We start from the raw sequence: 18,061 nt of genomic DNA, 5'->3' as shown, positions 1-18,061 counted from the left end.
CGTCTTCAAGATGGATGCTCAGTCTTGTGTAGCCCTGGGGATTGCATCAGCCAGCCCTGGCCACTCCCAAAGCCTGCCAGGCAGCTCTTCCTGGCCGTTTATCGTTGGAGATTGCTTCCTTGTGACTTGCTTGGAGGTCAGGTGTTGCCAGGCTGCACCCCCTGAGCACCAAGCTTTTCCATTGCCAGCTGCCCTGTGGAAGGGGCACATGTGCCTGGACACCTGTCCTGGACACCCCAGGCTGTCTGATGGCAACAGTACAGAGGTGGGGAAAGGGAACAGTGGGGAGAACAGAGGACATCTAAACTACAATAACATAACTGTGCACCACTAAAGCTTTTCCTGATGTTCACACCACAGTCATCCCCTAATGGCAAGAGCCAATCGCCTCACGATCCACCTATGACATTCCTCGTCCAGTAGAGCACCCCACATGGCCCTGCCACGAGAGAGAGCCCTGAGCCACAGGGAAGGAAGCGGATCCACCTTCCCAGGCCCTGCAGCCAGGGCTTGGCCTTTGTGCCTCAGCAGCCCAAGCCAGGCTGCGGGCGCTGCGGGGCTGCGGGGCTGGAACTGAGCACAGCATCCTGTCTTTGGGACATTCGTCCTTTGCCCAGGGCTCCTGCTGGGCTGAGTGTGCCCTCAGGCAGGGCTCAGCTCCCCCACAGCATCTCGGTGCTGCCTGGGAGCCCCGTGGAGAAGACCCCTGTGTGCCCCGTGCTCAGAATTTCACTGCCAGCACAGCAGGGATGTGACCCGAATCTGCCTCAAACTTGCTGGGGAGGGGAACTCCTGTGCCAGGGGGTTTCTCGCCGTTCTGCTGCTCGTGGCCAGGACATTTTCCCTGCCCCTCTGCCCGGGCAATGCCCTGTGCCAGCTCTGCTGTGAGCCTTCCCCGGGCTGGTGCCAGCACCAGCAGTTCCTTCAGTGCTGGAGCTGGAGTCAGCGAACACGACCGAGCCCCTGGTGAGCTCCCAGGACAACCAGGGACAACTGATCCACCCGGCCCAGCCCAAAATTCCCCCACATCCTGCTGGAGCCGATGGATCTGGCAGCCAGGAATGAATGACCCCAGAGCCAGGGAGAACCACTGACCATTTTCCTGGACGCCGCCATGGCTCTACCCCACCGTGGCCAGGCACTACAGGTGACCGTGTAGGGCCCCTCAGAGAGGAGACCCCACAGCCCTGCAGAGCCCTGGAGACAGACCCAACAGCCCCATCCCGCCAGGGAGCCACATTTCAGGACCAATTAATAATTACAACATGCTTTTGACATATTAAGATGTTTTGAACCATGAAATCCTTTGGAGTGAATAAAGAATTCTCGGGGAAAAAAGGTTTAAAAGAGACCTTGGTATGAATTTAATTGTTTCCTTTTCATCGGTGCCAGGCCATTCCTACCGCACTCGTGGCGAAGTGCAGCCTTTCTCACCACCTGCACACCCACCCACCGACTCAACCCACTCCCCCTGGAGCCTGCACAACCCCCAGCACACAATTTGTCTGGGAGAGAGCACGGGCTGTGCCAAGGCAGCAGAGCCCGGACCCGGCCTGACTTCCCTGGAGCACTGGAAAGGAGGAAATCCAGAGCCATGGACACACACGGACACAGAGCAAAGCTTTGCTGAAAGGGTTTATTGATTACTGATGACTGATGATTGAGGGGAAATGGCCCAGGGTTCAGAGGGGTCAGGGGGTTCCTCCAGGGATGATCATCTCCTCATGGCACTGGAGAGGAAAAGGACACTGCTCCTTCTCACCCTGAAAGACAAAGCCCAGAAGGTGACCACCTCTGGTGCCCACTGGGCCACGGATGGGCTTTGTCCCCACCCTGTCCCTGCAGGCACGGCTCACCTAGGCCTTCAGAGCGGCAGCCAGGCGCTTCACCCGCAGAAGAGTCTCCAGCCTTTCATCCAGATTGGGCTGGGGACAGAGGCAGCGTTAGAGACACACTGGGGGCACTGGGCTGGGCTGGGAGGCAGGGGAGAGCAGGGGGGGCCTTGGGGAGGGGGCTGCGGCAGCAGTGGGGCACAGGAGCTGCTGTGCTCCTGCCCAGAAGCACTGGGCTCCTGGCCAAGGGGCACAGCCGGGGCAGGGGCTGCGTCCTGGCTCATCCAGGGGGTCCTGGGCTGACAGGGATGGGAATGCAGCAGGGGCCCTGGGCAAAGGGCTCCCTGGGGAGGAGCCGTGGGGCAGGCTGGTGTCTGGGGGGACACTAGGGGTGCGCTGGGCTGCGCTGGGACAAACTGGGATGGCCTGGGCTCTGGTGGCCATGAAAGGGGAGGGATTGACTGCAGCAGAACTCGTGGTACCCACCAGAGGCGTCTCCAGGTCCACGACATCACCTAAATCCACCTGCAGAGAGACCAGGAGACCTCGCTGGCCACTGGGATGTCCCCGGTGCCAGCAAGGGATAGGGGCACTGAACTGCCCCCCAGTTCCCTGAGGGGATGCCCTCCAATGCCAGCACCCCACTCACCTCCCGGAGATCATCTTGGGTTCCTTCCAGGAGTGCCTGGAAAGGAGAACAAAGGCTGGCTCTGGGCTGGACCTGGTGGGGCTGTGGGGGCACATGGGTGCAGGGAGCAGGGCGCAGGCAGAGGGATGGGAATTCACAGCCTCCAAGGAGATCTGTTTGAGCCGGGGGAGACCCAAAGACACTGATCTGGGCTCAGCTGAGGACCCAGGGGACAGGGCTGGGGGGTGGAAGGAGCAGGGTGTAAGGCACAGGGGAGGAGAAAGGAATTGCGGTGCAGGGCCACGGGAGTGCAGGGGAGGGGCTCGGTGGGGACAGAAGAACGAGGACAGGAGGGGAAAAAACCCACGGGACTGGGAGATGCTGTGGGAGTGGAGGGTGAGTCAGGGAATTGTCCAGGGGGACCCCACTGCCATGGCCAGGAAGAAAGGCAAAGGATTGAGGGGGGACACGGAAGGAAAGGCCTTGGGAATGGTCAGAGGGAGGGCGACTGGGGACCCTGGATGGGACACAGAGGAGGCAGCAAAAGGGTGGGGTGGGAGGCCAGAAAGGGCAGGATGGGGGGACGGCGTTTGGCGGGTGCCTCACCCTGGCCTGAGCGGGGGGGCACAGCAGGATGGAGAAGAGCAGGGCCACGCCGAGCACAGCCACCTTCATCTTCCTCTCGCTCTGGGCAGCGCTGGGTGAGGCTGCAGCAGGTGACGAGCACCTTTATCCCTGCCGGGGCTCCTCCCTGCACCCTCCCTGCCAGCCCCCAGGCCAAAGCCCGGCTTGGCACAGCCCCCAGACCTGGCCACCAGCCCAGCCCTGGCCCAGTGTCCACCCCACCCCACCTGTGGAACGGGTCCAGCCCCCTTGCCCGGCATCCCTCCAGCTTCCTGCATGGGGCAGTTGTCCCTGGAGGGGCACAGGCACCTGGGGGGCCAGGGGGGGCAGGCAGGGAGCCAAAGGCATCTGGGGACCCTGTGGGGACAGCCCCCAGTCCAACCCAATCCATCCTCCAACAGCCCCCAGAGCCAGATCCCCCATCTCCGGCTGCCCCTTCCCTCCCAGAGCTTTCCCTCTGGGACAGCCCAGAGCTGAGCTCGGCCCCAAACCCAACATGTGGGGGAACAAGGGGAACGAGGGACATGGGATCAGGGGGGTGATTGGCATCTCCAGTCCCTGGAGACACTGGGGAGCACTGGGCCATGCTGATCACCTGCAGACAAGGCTGGGGCCGGGCAATGGCTCAGCAGGGACAATTCCCACATCCACACAACCCGAGATCCCTTTCCCTGCAGGTGCCAAACCCATCCCAGCTCCATCCCCAGAGCAGTGTCCAGAGGGGAATGTGCCCTGCCCTGCCCCTCATCCTGTCACCCCTGCAGCCACGGAGCCCTCCCAGAGCAGCTGGGTCATGGCCCTGGCCCTGAACCAAGGCCAGCGCTGGCCCTGAGCAGGATGGGCCCAACCCAGGGGCCATGGGGAAGTGGGCACCTGTCCCCAGGCAGCCGCTTGGAGCTGACTGGGGTAACAGAGGTGCCCTGTGAGGAGGAGGGCTGTTGGTCCCCTGCCAGCATCTCTGGCAAGCCCTGTTCAGCCAGGCCCTGGGGCACCAGGAGGACATCCTCAATCTTGGCCTTCCAGGAAGGAAAATCCACGGTGCAGTGCTTCCCGAGAGCTGTCCATGGCTGTGATTCCTGTTGGACATTCCAGGACATTAGTGAAGGCTTCTGCACCTCTCTTGGCCCAGGGACAATGTGGATCCTGCAGACAAGTGTGGGCCAGCTGGGAAAACATTCCAGGCCACTGCCTTGACTGTTTGCTCTGGAGCTCACCCAAGGAGCCGCAGGGCCCACGGGGGAAGATTTTCCTGGGATGTTTTGCTGCTTTGTGTCCATGGAGGAGAGAGCAGAGTGTCCCTGTGGGGGATTCCTGAGCAGACGGACAAGAGCTGTGAGGTCACTGCTGTGCTGAGGTCACCTTGGAGGGGAACTGGGGACGTGTCTGCAGGGTCCTGAACTGTCAGTGAACGGATGAATGAGATTCTCGCTGTCCCTACCTACTGCAGTAAAACGTGGTGAACCCCGGATCTGGGAAGGAATGACAATGTCTGGTTCTAGATCAGAAGGCTGAAAGAAAGCTTTATTAAAACTATGTTACATTAATTTTTTCTTTAAAGAGATGCTGTACTATTCTACCTACTTTCTTCTTACTTACTTATCTAACTAATTAATAAACTCCTGACTCTCTGCTGAGAGTCCGAGACACGGCTGGATCTGATTGGTTTTTGGACTTAAACAACTTTCACTAGACTCTTATTAAATAATTACTTTACGTAAACAATCTCCACACTACATTCCATATGGGGAAAACAAAGGAGCAGAGATAAAGATTGTTTTCTCTTCTTCTCTTTGTGCTTTTCTGAGAAATTTGGAGAGACAGAATTATGTCTCTCTGTCTAGAGAGTGTGAATGTCAGATCCTGCTATCCAGCAGAACCACAGCCAAGGGAAGAGGCTTGGTGGAATCAGGGGGAAAAAGACCCTGTTGAGCCTGGTGCACGCTCAGCAATGTGGGATGACCCCGTGCTGGCGTCCCAGCTGCCGCTGGAACACCACTGCTCTGATCGACTGGGGCCTCGAGGAACAAAAGAAGCGAGCGAGCTGAGGAGAGGAGGGGATCTGATCGCATTTCTCTTCTCTGGGAGTTTCTCTGCGAGGGGGGAGATGCCATGTGAGTTGGGATGAGGTAAAGGACAGGGCTCAGGGCAGCTGCTCCCTCTCTCTCTGGCCTCTGGAGGAGGACGGTCGGGGCTGCTGCTTGGGGAGAGGAATTCTCTGCCACCGCCATAACCCAACCTGGAGCTGCTACTTCTGCTGTGGGGTGAGCCTCTGCTCACCAGAGCAGCACCGAACTGGGACCTTGTTAACTCCTACCTCACTAAAAGAGGGAGCTGTCACCATTTCCCTGGGTGTCCAGGATCCTGAGCCCGCCTCTCTTGAAGCAAAGCATGGAATAAACAGACTCCACAACCTGGGGTAGTTGTGAAGTGGGTAAGTATTGTCGGCGGCCGGCACAAGCGAAATAGCTCCCGTGAAAACTTGTGCCCCGAGCTCTGGTCTGGGCCACGCCTTTATTCCCAAAGGTGTTCCATGTGCAATACATTGCACAACCTTCTCATGCATGATCAACCCCTGGCCCCGCCTGTCCTCGCCTCGTGTGGGAGTTAGGTCCACGCCCTTCTGAGCATGCATTGTTCATGGTGGTGGTCGCACGGGGGTCTCTCAGTTGTCTCTGAGGCTGAAGGCCGTGATCTTCCTCATGACTGAACTTTTGAACTTTTCTCCTTTGCGCGTGCGCTTTGGTGCTTATCTGAGTTCGTTTGTCGATTTTGATCAGCTTGGATTCAGAGGAGTTCCTTTATCTAGGTTTCAGAGGAGTTCCTTTATCTTGGTCTCTTGCACTCCTTGGTCTTCTCCCGGTGTTGTTCTTTATCGCAAGAAGCTTCAGAAATTTGCATTTTCCTTTGCCCTTTGTACCACGGCAGAGGTTTCTTAAGTAAAAGCTTAAAATTCAACACACAATTCTACAAGCTAAAATTTAAATGCTTAATTCATATTGCTAACTCAAGCGAACCCCCAAAACCTCCATTTCACTCCCTGCCCTGCTGGGAGCCAGGTCACCAATGCCTCACCCCCTGCCCCTTCTTTGGGATGAAAAATGCATATTATGGGATTGGCTCTTTGCAAATGTTAAAATGAATACTGTATGTGTCACACTGGAAAGTGCTGTATTAATCTCTTTTGAGCAGTGCTGTATTAATCTATTTTAAGCAGTGCTGAATTAATCTATTTTAAGCAGTGCTGTATTAATCTCTTTTGAGCACTGCTGTATTAATCTCTTTGAAGTACTGCTGTATTGATCTCTTTTAAGAAGCGCTGTATTAATCTCTTGTAAGCAGTGCTCTAGTAATCTCTTTTAAGCACTGTTGTATTAATCTCTTTTTATTAGCGTGCCCAGAACTGCACCAAAGGGGAAAGTGCCTGTGGCTGAGCAGCTCCTGGGACTGGGCTCCCGCTTCTCTTTATTACTACTGCTGTGGCTGTTGTTATTTGCTTTATTATACTTACTAGTAAAGAACTATTATCCCTTTTCTCATGTCTTTTGCCTGAGAGCCCCTTAATTTCCAAATCAGAATAATTTGGAGGGAAGGGCATTTCCCCTTCCACGGGAGGCTCCCGCCTCCCTAAGCAGACACCTGACCTTCAAACCGAGACACAAACGAGATAGAAGCCCTTGCAGGGAGCACACAGTTTTTCTGATAAGCTCCAGAGCAGCTCAGCCAAGCTGCAGCTCCTCAAGGCTGAGGTCTAACCAGCGTTTCTCAGATGGTGGTGGGGCAGAAAAAGGGGAGGCAAGGGCACGGCAGGAGATCCCAGCTGGTCACAGGCCTTCTGTGCTGACATCCCAGGGCATCCCAGGGCTCTCCATCCTCCAAAGGCTTCTGAGCCCGCGGGCACTCCTGGGCACAGCAGAGGAGTCTCCACGTGCCACGCAGCCCATTCGTCTCAGGCACACCATGGCCCCTCAGAAAGACCTCCCAGAGCTCTCTGTGCTCCTAAATCATAGTGAAATGCGGTGAACCCTGGATCCAGGGAAGAAATGACAATGTCTGGTTCTTGATCACAAGGTTGAAGGATCACTATATTAAAACTATACTATATTACATTAATATACTATTTAAAGAGATCCTGTACTGTTCTACGTACTTCTTACTTACTTATAAAAGTAACTAACAAAACTCGTGACACTCTGCTGAGAGCCTGAGACACAGTTGGATTTGATTGATCATTGAACTTAAACAAATTTTACTAGAAGGCACAGGCAGGAAAAGCAACAATCAAAAATGCAGAGCCAGTCAATGCAAAATGGAACAAAATTAACATTGTGTGTCTGTGTGTGTGTCTGTGTGTTTGTGAAGATGAGAGCAAGAGTAAGGATCAAAAGAACCCAGCCTAAAGGCTCCAGAGCACTTCACTGAACAGCACTTCAGCTTAGCAGCAACGAAACTCAGAACTTCACCATTTAGCAGTGAAATAACACTTCAAGGCCTTCCAACGTAACCATACACTTCCCTCAGAACTGAACTCAAAGCCAACAGCTCAGGAAAGGACTCCCTAAGGACTGACCAGATCTCTAGAGGAACTTCACTCACAGGCAGAACTCACTTTCAACTCTAAAGTGCTCCAGAATGCAGGAGAGCAGCCCCTCACCCACGTTCCAGGCAGGACATGCACACCTGCACCCATTCAGGCAAAAACAAAGTTCCCAAGGCTGTGAAAATAAAATAAAACCTAGGAACACATTAGACAGCAGCCCTTGCAGAGAGCACACAGTTTTTCTGATAAGCTCCAGAGCAGCTCAGCCAAGCTGCAGCTCCTCAAGGCCGAGGTCTAACCAGTGTTTCTCAGATGGTGGTGGGGCAGAAAAAGGGGAGGCAAGGGCACGGCAGGAGATCCCAGCTGGTCACAGGCCTTCTGTGCTGACATCCCAGGGCATCCCAGGGCTCTCCATCCTCCAAAGGCTTCTGAGCCCACGGGCACTCCCGGGCACAGCGGAGGGATGTCACACCACAGCTCTCTGTGCTGCAGAGGAAACGATTCCGTGTCAGCAGAACTCAGCAGCGAAACAACTCATGGTGCCCCTTATCAATCCACACCGAGAGCTTTGTAAGCAGCACGTGTCTGAGCACCTGGGTCACGTTCCAAGGCAGAGCAGCCAGCCCAAAGCATCCTGCTCCAACCTCCCAGGGCTCTCAGGTAAAGAGCAGGGGGGGCAAAGGGCCTCCATCCTCACATCCTCAGGGGTTACAGGTTTCCAGAGAGTCCTAATGTGAAAAACGCCAAGTGGTTGTTTTAAAACTTTAGAAGTTTGATAGTAATAAAATAGTTATTTAAAAACAGTAATAAAAATTGGAGCGGTAAGAATTTGGACAGTCAGAGTTACGACAATAAAAAGCAAAGAATTGTGGACGTCTGGGTGCTCTTGGGCACTAAGCCACAAAAGCACACCTTCCTAACAAAGGAAAAGCCCTTAAAAGCAACAGCTGTTGCATATTCATATATCTCATACATGATGCAAATATTCCTTTCAAACTAGGAATTTTTCTGTTTTCTATCAATTCTCCCCCTCATCCTGTAAACCAATCCTTTTGGCTGCAGGATGTCCAGAAGTAGTTGGCACAATAAAGAGGCCATAAAATCCCATCTTGGAATTTTTGGTTGTCTTGTTGCTGTTATCTCCAGGTGAAGAATTTCTTGGTTATCGTCTCCATTCCCTGTGCAGGTCACAAAAAGGTATCTTAAACCACACAGCTTCTATTTTAATATTACGCTGTAGCCTAAAACCATATTTACCACACTGCTTAAAAAAGATGAATACAACATTACTAACAAGGATTAATACATTACTTTGAAACATAACACATACAGTATTCATTTTAATATTTTCAAAGAGCCAATCATATAAAACTGATTTTTCACAACTGAGCTCAGCTGCACTCACAGGGAACACCCCAGAGCTCCCAGGGCTCTGCAGAGTGCTGAAGAGCAGGCAGGGCAAAGGGCTTCTGTGGCAGGCACATCCTGCTCTCTCTCAGGACTTTTTCACGGAGGAGCACACAGGAAAGAAAGAGAAAACAATTCCTATTCATGCTCCTTGTTTTTCCCATGGGGAATGTGCTTGGAGAATTGTTTACCTGGGGTGATTGCTTGAGTGGATTCTGGTGAGGATGGTTTGAGCTTGATGGCAAATCAAATCCACCTGTGTCTGCACTCTGGTGAGAGGGTCACGAGTTGTGAGTTATATATGGCAATTAGAACAAGTAGGTCTGTAGTTTTAGTATCTGCATTAAATTGTATATTCATGTATTATAGCATAGTTATAATAAAGAAATCATTCAGCCTTCTGAACTGAATCAGACATCAGCATTTCTTCCCACCGGGTTCGCCTGCATTTACCATGGGCTTCCACCCTCATGTCTCAGTGGGAGCAGGTTTCCAGAGGCTCCTGGGCTCAGCTGCACTCCCAGGGCTTCCACGGGAACACCCCAGAGCTCCCAGGGCTCTGCAGAGTGCTGAAGAGCAGGCAGGGCCAAGGGCTTCCACCCTCATGTCCTCAGTGGGAACAGGTTTCCAGAGGGTCCTTATTGTAAATGCAGGTGAACCCGGTGGGAGGAAATGCTGATGTCCGACTCCAGTTCAGAAGGCTGAATGATTTCTCTATTATAACTAAGCTACAATACGTTAATATACTATTTAAAGAAGATACTAAAACTACAGACCTACTTTCTCTAACTACCAAATCTAACTCACAGCTTGTGACCCTCTCTCAAGAGTGCAGCCACGGGTGGATTGATTGACCATGAGCTCAAACAATCCTCACCAGAATCCACTCAAGCAATCACCCCAGGTAAACAATTCTCCAAGCACATTCCACATGGGAAAAAAAGGAGCAGAAATAGAAATTGTTTTCTCTTTCTTTCCTCTGTGCTACTCCATGAAAAAGTCCTGAGAGAGAGCAGGATGTGCCTGCCACAGAAGCCCTTTGCCCTGCCTGCTCTTCAGCACTCTGCAGAGCCCTGGGAGCTCTGGGGTGTTCCCGTGGAAGCCCTGGAAGTGCAGCTGAGCCCAGGAGCCTCTGGAAACCTGCTCCCACTGAGACATGAGGGTGGAAGCCCATGGTAAATGCAGGCGAACCCAGTGGGAAGAAATGCTGATGTGTGACTCCAGTTCAGAAGGCTGAATGATTTCTTTATTATAACTATGCTATAATACATGAATATACAATTTAATGCAGATACTAAAACTACAAACCTACTTGTTCTAACTACCAAATCTAACTCACTCATAACTCGTGACCCTCTCACCAGAGTGCAGACACAGATGGATTTGATTTGCCATCAGGCTCAAACCATCCTCACCAGAATCCACTCAAGCAATCACCCCAGGTAAACAATTCTCCAAGCACATTCCCCATGGGAAAAACAAGGAGCATGAATAGGAATTGTTTTCTCTTTCTTTCCTCTCTTTCTGCTCCTCCGTGAAAAAGTCCTGAGAGAGAGCAGGATGTGCCTGCCACAGGTCCTGAGCTCAGCTGCACTCCCAGGGCTTCCACGGGAACACCCCAGAGCTCTCTGGGGATGAGGAAGACCCGCTGTGCTCAGAGGCACTCACAGCCCTTCAGGGGGTACATCCGAGGTGGCTTCAGTGAGCTCTGGCACTGCAGTGTCACAGCCACTCACTGGGGTCCCCTGAGAATGCCCCAGCGCTCTCTGTGCTCCTAAGGAACGCCGAGAACACAAACAGCCCCAGGGGCTCCATGGGGACATCCCAGGAGCGTCCCTTGGCAAAGCACAGCCTCTAACAGGGTCTCTGTGGTGACACCCCGTGTGCATCCAGGCCGTGAAGGAGCCAGGAGGTCACAGGCCCTCCCAGGGGCTCCACGGGGACATCCCAGGAGTGTCCCTTGGCAAATCACAGCTTCTTACACGTGACACCCCACGTGCATCCAGGCCATGAAGGAGCCAGGAGGTCACAGGGGCTCCGTGGGGACATCCCAGGAGCGTCCCTTGGAAAACCACAGCCTCTAACAGAGTCTCTGTGGTGACACCCCGTGTGCCTCCAATCCATGAAGGAGCCAGGAGGTCACAGGGGCTCCGTCAGGACATCCCAGGAGCGTCCCTTGGCAAAGCACAGCCTCTAACATGGAGCCTCCCTCCCAGGGGCTCCATGGGGACATCCCAGGAGCGTCCCTTGGCAAAGCACAGCCTCTAACAGGGTCTCTGTGGTGACACCCCATGTGCCTTCAGTCCGTGAAGGAGCCAGGAGGCCACAGGGGCTCCGTGGGGACATCCCAGGAGTGTCCCTTGGCAAAGCACAGCCTCTAACAGGGTCTCTGTGGTGACACCCCGTGTGCATCCAGGCCGTGAAGGAGCCAGGAGGTCACAGGGTGTCCCAGGGGCTCCATCAGGACATCCCAGGAGTGTCCCTTGGCAAAGCACAGCCTGTAACGGGGTCTCTGTGGTGAAACCCCTTGTGCCTCCAGGCTGTGAAGGAGCCAGGTGGTCACAGTGGCTCCATCAGGACATCCCAGGAGCGTCCCTTGGCAAAGCACACAGCCGAGCTGACAGCCTCTAACAGGGTCTCTGTGGTGACAGCCCACGTGCCTCCAGTCTGTGAAGGAGCCAGGAGGTCACAGGGGCTCCGTCAGGACATCCCAGGAGCGTCCCTTGGCAAAGCACAGCCTCTAACAGGGTCTCTGTGGTGACACCCCGTGTGCATCCAGGTCGTGAAGGAGCCAGGAGGTCACAGGCTGTCCGAGGGGCTCCGTGGGGACATCCCAGGGTCTCCACACTGCTGAAGAGCTGTGACGGCAGGAGGCGGCTGGGGCTGGACACCTGAGGGCTCCTCTGCCCAGGAGATGTACCAGCCCTGTGAAAAACACCTCCACTCTGCTGCGAAAATGTAAAACGTTTGATAAAGGACAGTGGGAGATAAGGACCATAGAGCAAAGGGTATTAAAGGCACTGAACCAAGAGCAGCCTGTTACCCTCGGGGTACCTCTTAAATACCTTTTTCCTTGCATATTCATAAACAATTATGCATAGTAAACTTTCCCCAAATCTAGTTTACATATTCCAAGAACTGTTTAGCATAGCTCCTCCTCGGGTCCGCCTTGTTAGGGCATGCGGATCCCTTGGTTGTACTTTTAGTCCATTTTTATCACAACCTTCAGTTTTGGGCCTTGGTCCGCATTCTCTTCAGAGGGTGAGCACTGATATTTGGCATATCTGTAGCAGGTGTGCTCATCCTGTGTTCCTTGGATGTGATCCCATAAAAGTATGCTTTTAACACAAGGATATTTATATCAGCTATTTCACTAAGCTTAATTAACAACAGAAATAAAAACCGTTTATTTATAACAAAGCTACTTCACGCATATAAAATCCATTTTAATATTGCTGAAAAGCCAGTATTATAATATGTACCTGTAGCAAGCCCCCTAAATGGCACTCCTTTATTTTCACCATCACGCCCTTCTGGGAAATACAAAGTTGTGTTTCGTGTCAGGTAAATAAAGGCAACCTGTGTGGTTGTGGTTTTGAAATGTGTGGAACACGGCCATGGGACAGCTATAAAGGTGGGTTCTAATAAACAGCCAAGGAAAGCATGGAAAAAGGCTTTTGAACCAATCTTCTGTGTGCAAATAACAATTATAAGTTTTAAGTTGTTCTGTAATAAGAGCTTTCGAATTATAACTTTAGAATGTTGCTTAGTATTAAGGATATTAAACTATAGTTCTAGAATGTATAAGTCTTAGGCTGGTTTGTAATAAGGACTTTTGAATTATAACCTTAGAATGTTGCTTAGTACTAAAGATTTTAAACTGTAGCTTTAGAATGAACAAAGGATTGAAACAGAAAGGGAAGGGACCTTATCTCAAGCTCCTGGAGAAGGAAGATGCACAGCAAGATTGATGATTAGTGACTTCGAAAGGGGAAGCTGGACATCACTACCATAGATTAATGATCCCAGAAAATAGAAGTTGGAGTCCACCATCTGGACACACATCCTGGGATATACACAATAGGGTATAGAAATTGGAAAGGAACCAAACATCACCATCATAGATTTATGATCCTGGAGTATAGAATTGTGATGTTAAAGGTAGAAATGGAAACTGCTGAAAGCTCACGTAGAAACTGGGAAAAGATTATGAATAGGCATGAATATGATCCATAAACACCAGCAAGCCCAACAGCCGGCGTGCAGTCGGAGGGGAAAACCCCCACCACTGTACCCAGCGCTGTCTTTGCTCATATGTCACCATATTAATTAATAAATTTAATTGCTGCTTGATATATTGGCTGAGTCAAGCGTCTCATTCCTAACACTATCGGAATATATTTTTAAAGATTTTTTTCCCCTGTTGCTCCGGGCGAGCCGCCTCCCTTCGCTCCGCCTTTACTTTCACCATCACGCCCTACAGGAATATTTTTTTTAAATTTTTTTTCCCCCCTGTTGCTCCGGGCGAGCCGCCTCCCTTCGCTCCGCCTTTACTTTCACCATCACGCCCTACAGGAATACTTTTTTTAAATTTTTTTTTCCCGTTGCTCCGGGCGAGCCGCCTCCCTTCGCTCCGCCTTTACTTTCACCATCACGCCCTACAGGAATATTTTTTTTAAATTTTTTTTCCTGTTGATCCCGCCGAGCCGCCTCCCTTCGCTCCGCCTTTACTTTCACCATCACGCCCTACAGGAATACTTTTTTTAAATTTTTTTTTTCCCCCCTGTCGCTCCCAGCGAGCCGCCTTCGCTCCGCCTTTACTTTCACCATCACGCCCTACAGGAATATTTTTTTTTAATTTTTTTTTTTTTTTCCCGTTGCTCCGGGCGAGCCGCCTCCCTTCGCTCCGCCTTTACTTTCACCATCACGCCCTACAGGAATACTTTTTTTAAATTTTTTTTTCCCGTTGCTCCGGGCGAGCCGCCTCCCTTCGCTCCGCCCTTACTTTCACCATCACGCCCTACAGGAATACTTTTTTTTAATTTTTTTTTTTTTTCCGTTGCTCCGGGCGAGCCGCCTCCCTTCGCTCCGCCTTTACTTTCACCATCACGCCCTACAGGAATACTTTTTTTTAATTTTTTTTTCCCATTTCTCCGGACGAGCCGCCTCCCTTCGCTCCGCCTTTATTTTCACCATCACGCCCTACAGGAATATTTTTTTTTTAATTTTTTTTTCCTGTTGATCCCGCCGAGCCGCCTCCCTTCGCTCCGCCTTTACTTTCACCATCACGCCCTACAGGAATACTTTTTTTAAATTTTTTTTTCCCGTTGCTCCGGACGAGCCGCCTCCCTTCGCTCCGCCCTTACTTTCACCATCACGCCCTACCGGAATACTTTTTTTTAATTTTTTTTTTTCCCATTGCTCCGGGCGAGCCGCCTCCCTTCGCTCCGCCTTTACTTTCACCATCACGCCCTACAGGAATATTTTTTTTTAATTTTTTTTTTTTTTTCCCGTTGCTCCGGGCGAGCCGCCTCCCTTCGCTCCGCCTTTACTTTCACCATCACGCCCTACAGGAATACTTTTTTTTAATTTTTTTTTCCCGTTGCTCCGGGCGAGCCGCCTCCCTTCGCTCCGCCCTTACTTTCACCATCACGCCCTACCGGAATATTTTTTTTTAATTTTTTTTTTTTCCCGTTGCTCCGGGCGAGCCGCCTCCCTTCGCTCCGCCCTTACTTTCACCATCACGCCCTACCGGAATATTTTTTTTTTAAGTTTTTTTTTTTCCTGTTGCTCCCTTCGCTCCGCCGGCGCCGCCCCGGCCCCGCTGCTCCGCAGAGCCCCGCACACAGCCCGGCCGAGGGCAGCGTGGCGAGGCGGCACAGCCCGGCCCGCAGCCACCGGGCCCGGCCCGCAGAGCCCCCGCCCGCCGCTTTCGGCTTCGCTGCTGCGCTCTGAGGGGAGCTCGTTCGGCGCTCCCGGGGCGGGCTGTTCCTTCTTCGGCGCGGCAGGCGGAGCTGCGGGCACGGGCAGGAGCGTGCAGGGCAGCGCGGTAATCGTTCGCTTCCCTCTCCCACCGCCCCCGCGCCGCGCTTCCTTCCCGATTTCCTTTCTCCCTCCCGCTCCCCCCTCGCTGCCCGCGCCGCCCCTCAGGGCCCTCCCGGCTCGGGCCGGGCGGAGGCGCGGGCAGCCCGGGAAAGGCTTTTCTCGCCGCCGCCCCTCAGGGCCCTCAGGCGCGGAGAGGAGGAGGCCGCGCGGGGCAGCGAGCGTGTGGGGCGGGAGGGGAGCCGGGCACGGGCCGGGCACGGGCCGCGGCTGCTGCCGGGGGCTGCGCGGTGTCTCTTGGCCACGGAGGTTTCTGGGTGGCTCGCTTGGAGTCTTTGTTTTATGGCGTGTTTCCCACGGCCGCGCCGCTTCTCCTTCAGCCCGCGGCGGGGCGAGGGAGGGATGCAGAAATGAAGGCGGGAGACGGGGCAGGGGCACGGCGGCGTTAGAGAGCCAAGCCCCGGGCTTAAGAGAGCTCACGCTGCTGCCTGTCCGGGGACGGGGCAGGCTCGGAAGCCCGGCGGCTCCTAAAGACTCCCTCCTTCCCTCCCCGGGAGCGGGGGGCGTGGGGAGGCGCACGGGAGAGGCAGTGGCCGTGGTGAGGGCGACTGAGAGAGGAGGAGGATGAAAGAGCCTTGCCATGTCACCATGGAGCACCTGTGACTGCTCCTGCCCTCTCTTTAGCAGCCCAGAGTCTTCTAGGATGTGAGCACGGAGCGGCTGTCACTGCCGGTGACCTCCTGGCTCCCTAGAAGCCCCGGAGAGCCCTGCGATGTCACCATGGAAGCCCTGGGAGTGCAGGTGAGCTCAGGGCTCTTGAGAAACCTGGATCCCTGTGGGGTGTGAGGATGGAAGCCTTGGGAGGGCCTGTGAGCTGAGCGCTCTTTAGCAGTTTAGAGAAACCGGGGGTGTCACCTTGGAGCCACTGTCAGTGCTGGTGACATCTGAGTTCTTTAGCAGCGGGGAAGCGCGTGGGATGTCAGCACGGAGCTGCTGCCGTTGCCTGTGACCTCGCTGCTCTTTGGGAGCACAGTGGCCACTGGCATGTCACCATGAAGCCCCTCTGAGTGGCTGTGACAGCACTTCTTTAGCAGCCCAGAGCCCAGAGCCCCCTGGGATGTCCCTGTGGAGTTCCTCTAACAGCGAGTGGCCTCATGGCTCTTTTGCGGCCTTGAACACCCTCGGAATGTCACTGCAGAGCCTGTGAGTGCTTGTGACATTACAGCTTTTTAGCAGCACGGAGACTTCTAGAATGGATGACATCGTGGAAGCCCTGTGAGTGCTGTGACATCACGGCTGCTTAGCAGCCTGGAGACACTTGTGATGCTGCCATTGAGACCCTGTGGCAGCCTGAGAGGTCAGTGCAGTTTGGCAAGCGGGAAACTCCTGGGATGTCCCCATGGAGCCCCTGGGACTGCCATGACCTCAGTGTTCTTTAGGAGCTTGGAGACCTCTGGGATGTCACCACAGAACCTCAGTGAGTGCCTGTGCCAAACGGGCTCCTTAGCATGTCGAGACAGCTCTGTTGTCCTCAAGGGTCCAGTGACTGCCTGCGACCTCGCAAGTCTTTGGAAGATGAAGGAGCTCTGGTGCGTCACCGTGGATGCCCTGTGCCTGTTTGTGATCTCTCTCCTTCTGAGCAGGCTGGAGACAGCTCTGGTGCCACTGGGGACTGGAGTGGGGTGGTGGTGGTGGTTCGGGGAGGTGAGGCTGGGGGCAGGAACGTGTGGCAGGGCTGGCTGGGAGCCGCTCAGGCACTGAGTCAGCAGGGACGCCACCGGAGCCCAGGCCCGGGAAGCACTCGTGTCCCCACTGGCCAGATCCTGTCACAGGAAGCAGGTCTGCCCTCCACTGGGATGGGAGGCCACATCACCCCACTGGAACAGGGGACCAGGTGTACCCTGTGTCCCCAGCATGCCAAGTGTGGTCACTGGAAGGCCAGGTCTGCCCACAGGGCTCTCAGACATGGTCTGCCTGCCGCCAGCATGGGAGGCCTTCCCTCCTCTACCTGTTCTGCTCACCAAAACGATCAGAGTTGTGGCATTTCACTGGCAGCTGTGACGCCAGCAGGGGTCATCCCACACTGTTGAGAGTGCACCAGGCTCAGCAGGGTCTTCTTCCCTTGCTGATTCTGCCAAGCCTGTTCCTTTGGCTGTGGTTTCACTGGATAGGAGGTAGGGACTGTGGGAATGTTCTTCATTCATTTATTCATTCACGTCAGTAATTAGATGATGAGGCATTTGGCTATTTATTGAGCATTTATTTTTATTTATTTTAGTTTTCTGGGTTAAGTATCGGTGGCCCATCCACCTTGGTCCAAATCAGTAGAATTTTGTCTCCAGTGTGGGTGAAATGCAGTGCTGCATCCTTGGAAGAATTGTGTCCTTCCCACTGTCCTTATGTACCATCCAGCTTTTAACTTTTTTTTTTTTTTTTTAAATTTGCATAAACGATAACAGCTCCATGCAACCGAACCAGCCTTGCATCCAAACATCTGAACAACACCAGCTGAGGTAAAGAGCACTCTGGAGGCCAGGGCCAGGGCACTCTTCCCCTGCCTTGTTTTGGAGAGGCCTAGGGCCTGTAGTATCTCGTTGTTTCCATAGAACCGCTTGGGAAAGTCCAGAAACCCGACACATCCTGCACTGGGGAGGTCCTGAATTTGTCTATGAAGATGTTGGTGTTTCCTCAGTGGAGTGGGTTGACCCTGGCACCCACTCAGTCGCTCTCACTCCCTTCCCCGGTGGGACAGGGCACAGAATGAGATGGAGCACGACCAGCAGGGTGAGCTAAGGCAGTTTTATTGCAGTAAAAGAAAGAAAGAAGCAGGGATTTGCACACACAGCAGCTGAAGAGAGTAAAAAGTTAGTCTCTCCTTCCCATCAGCAGCGGTGTTCGGGCACTTCTGGGAAGCGGGCATTCAGCATACATGAGAGTTCCTGTGGACAGCAAGCATTGAAAACTCACGAGTACCCCCCTTCCTTCTCTCTG

The 18,061-nt window shown here is 53.5% G+C and overlaps 1 long non-coding RNA gene across 1 annotated transcript; it reads right to left on the bottom strand.

The window, feature by feature from the left end:
• Positions 1-1,851: 1,851 nt before the first annotated feature.
• Positions 1,852-4,312, bottom strand: LOC137467466 (uncharacterized). The gene is made up of 3 exons (XR_010995514.1): positions 3,067-4,312; positions 2,482-2,517; positions 1,852-2,357 (listed from the first exon to the last, which is right to left on the bottom strand). It is a non-coding gene; the product is annotated as an uncharacterized lncRNA (long non-coding RNA).
• Between the last annotated feature and the right edge of the window lie 13,749 nt (positions 4,313-18,061).

Source organism: Anomalospiza imberbis, unplaced genomic scaffold (genome assembly GCF_031753505.1).
Source record: "Anomalospiza imberbis isolate Cuckoo-Finch-1a 21T00152 unplaced genomic scaffold, ASM3175350v1 scaffold_65, whole genome shotgun sequence".
In the NCBI taxonomy this organism is placed as follows: Eukaryota; Metazoa; Chordata; class Aves; order Passeriformes; family Viduidae; genus Anomalospiza; species Anomalospiza imberbis.
The sequence above is the reverse complement of the archived record's forward strand: the minus strand, read 5'-3'. Positions and strand labels throughout refer to the sequence as shown.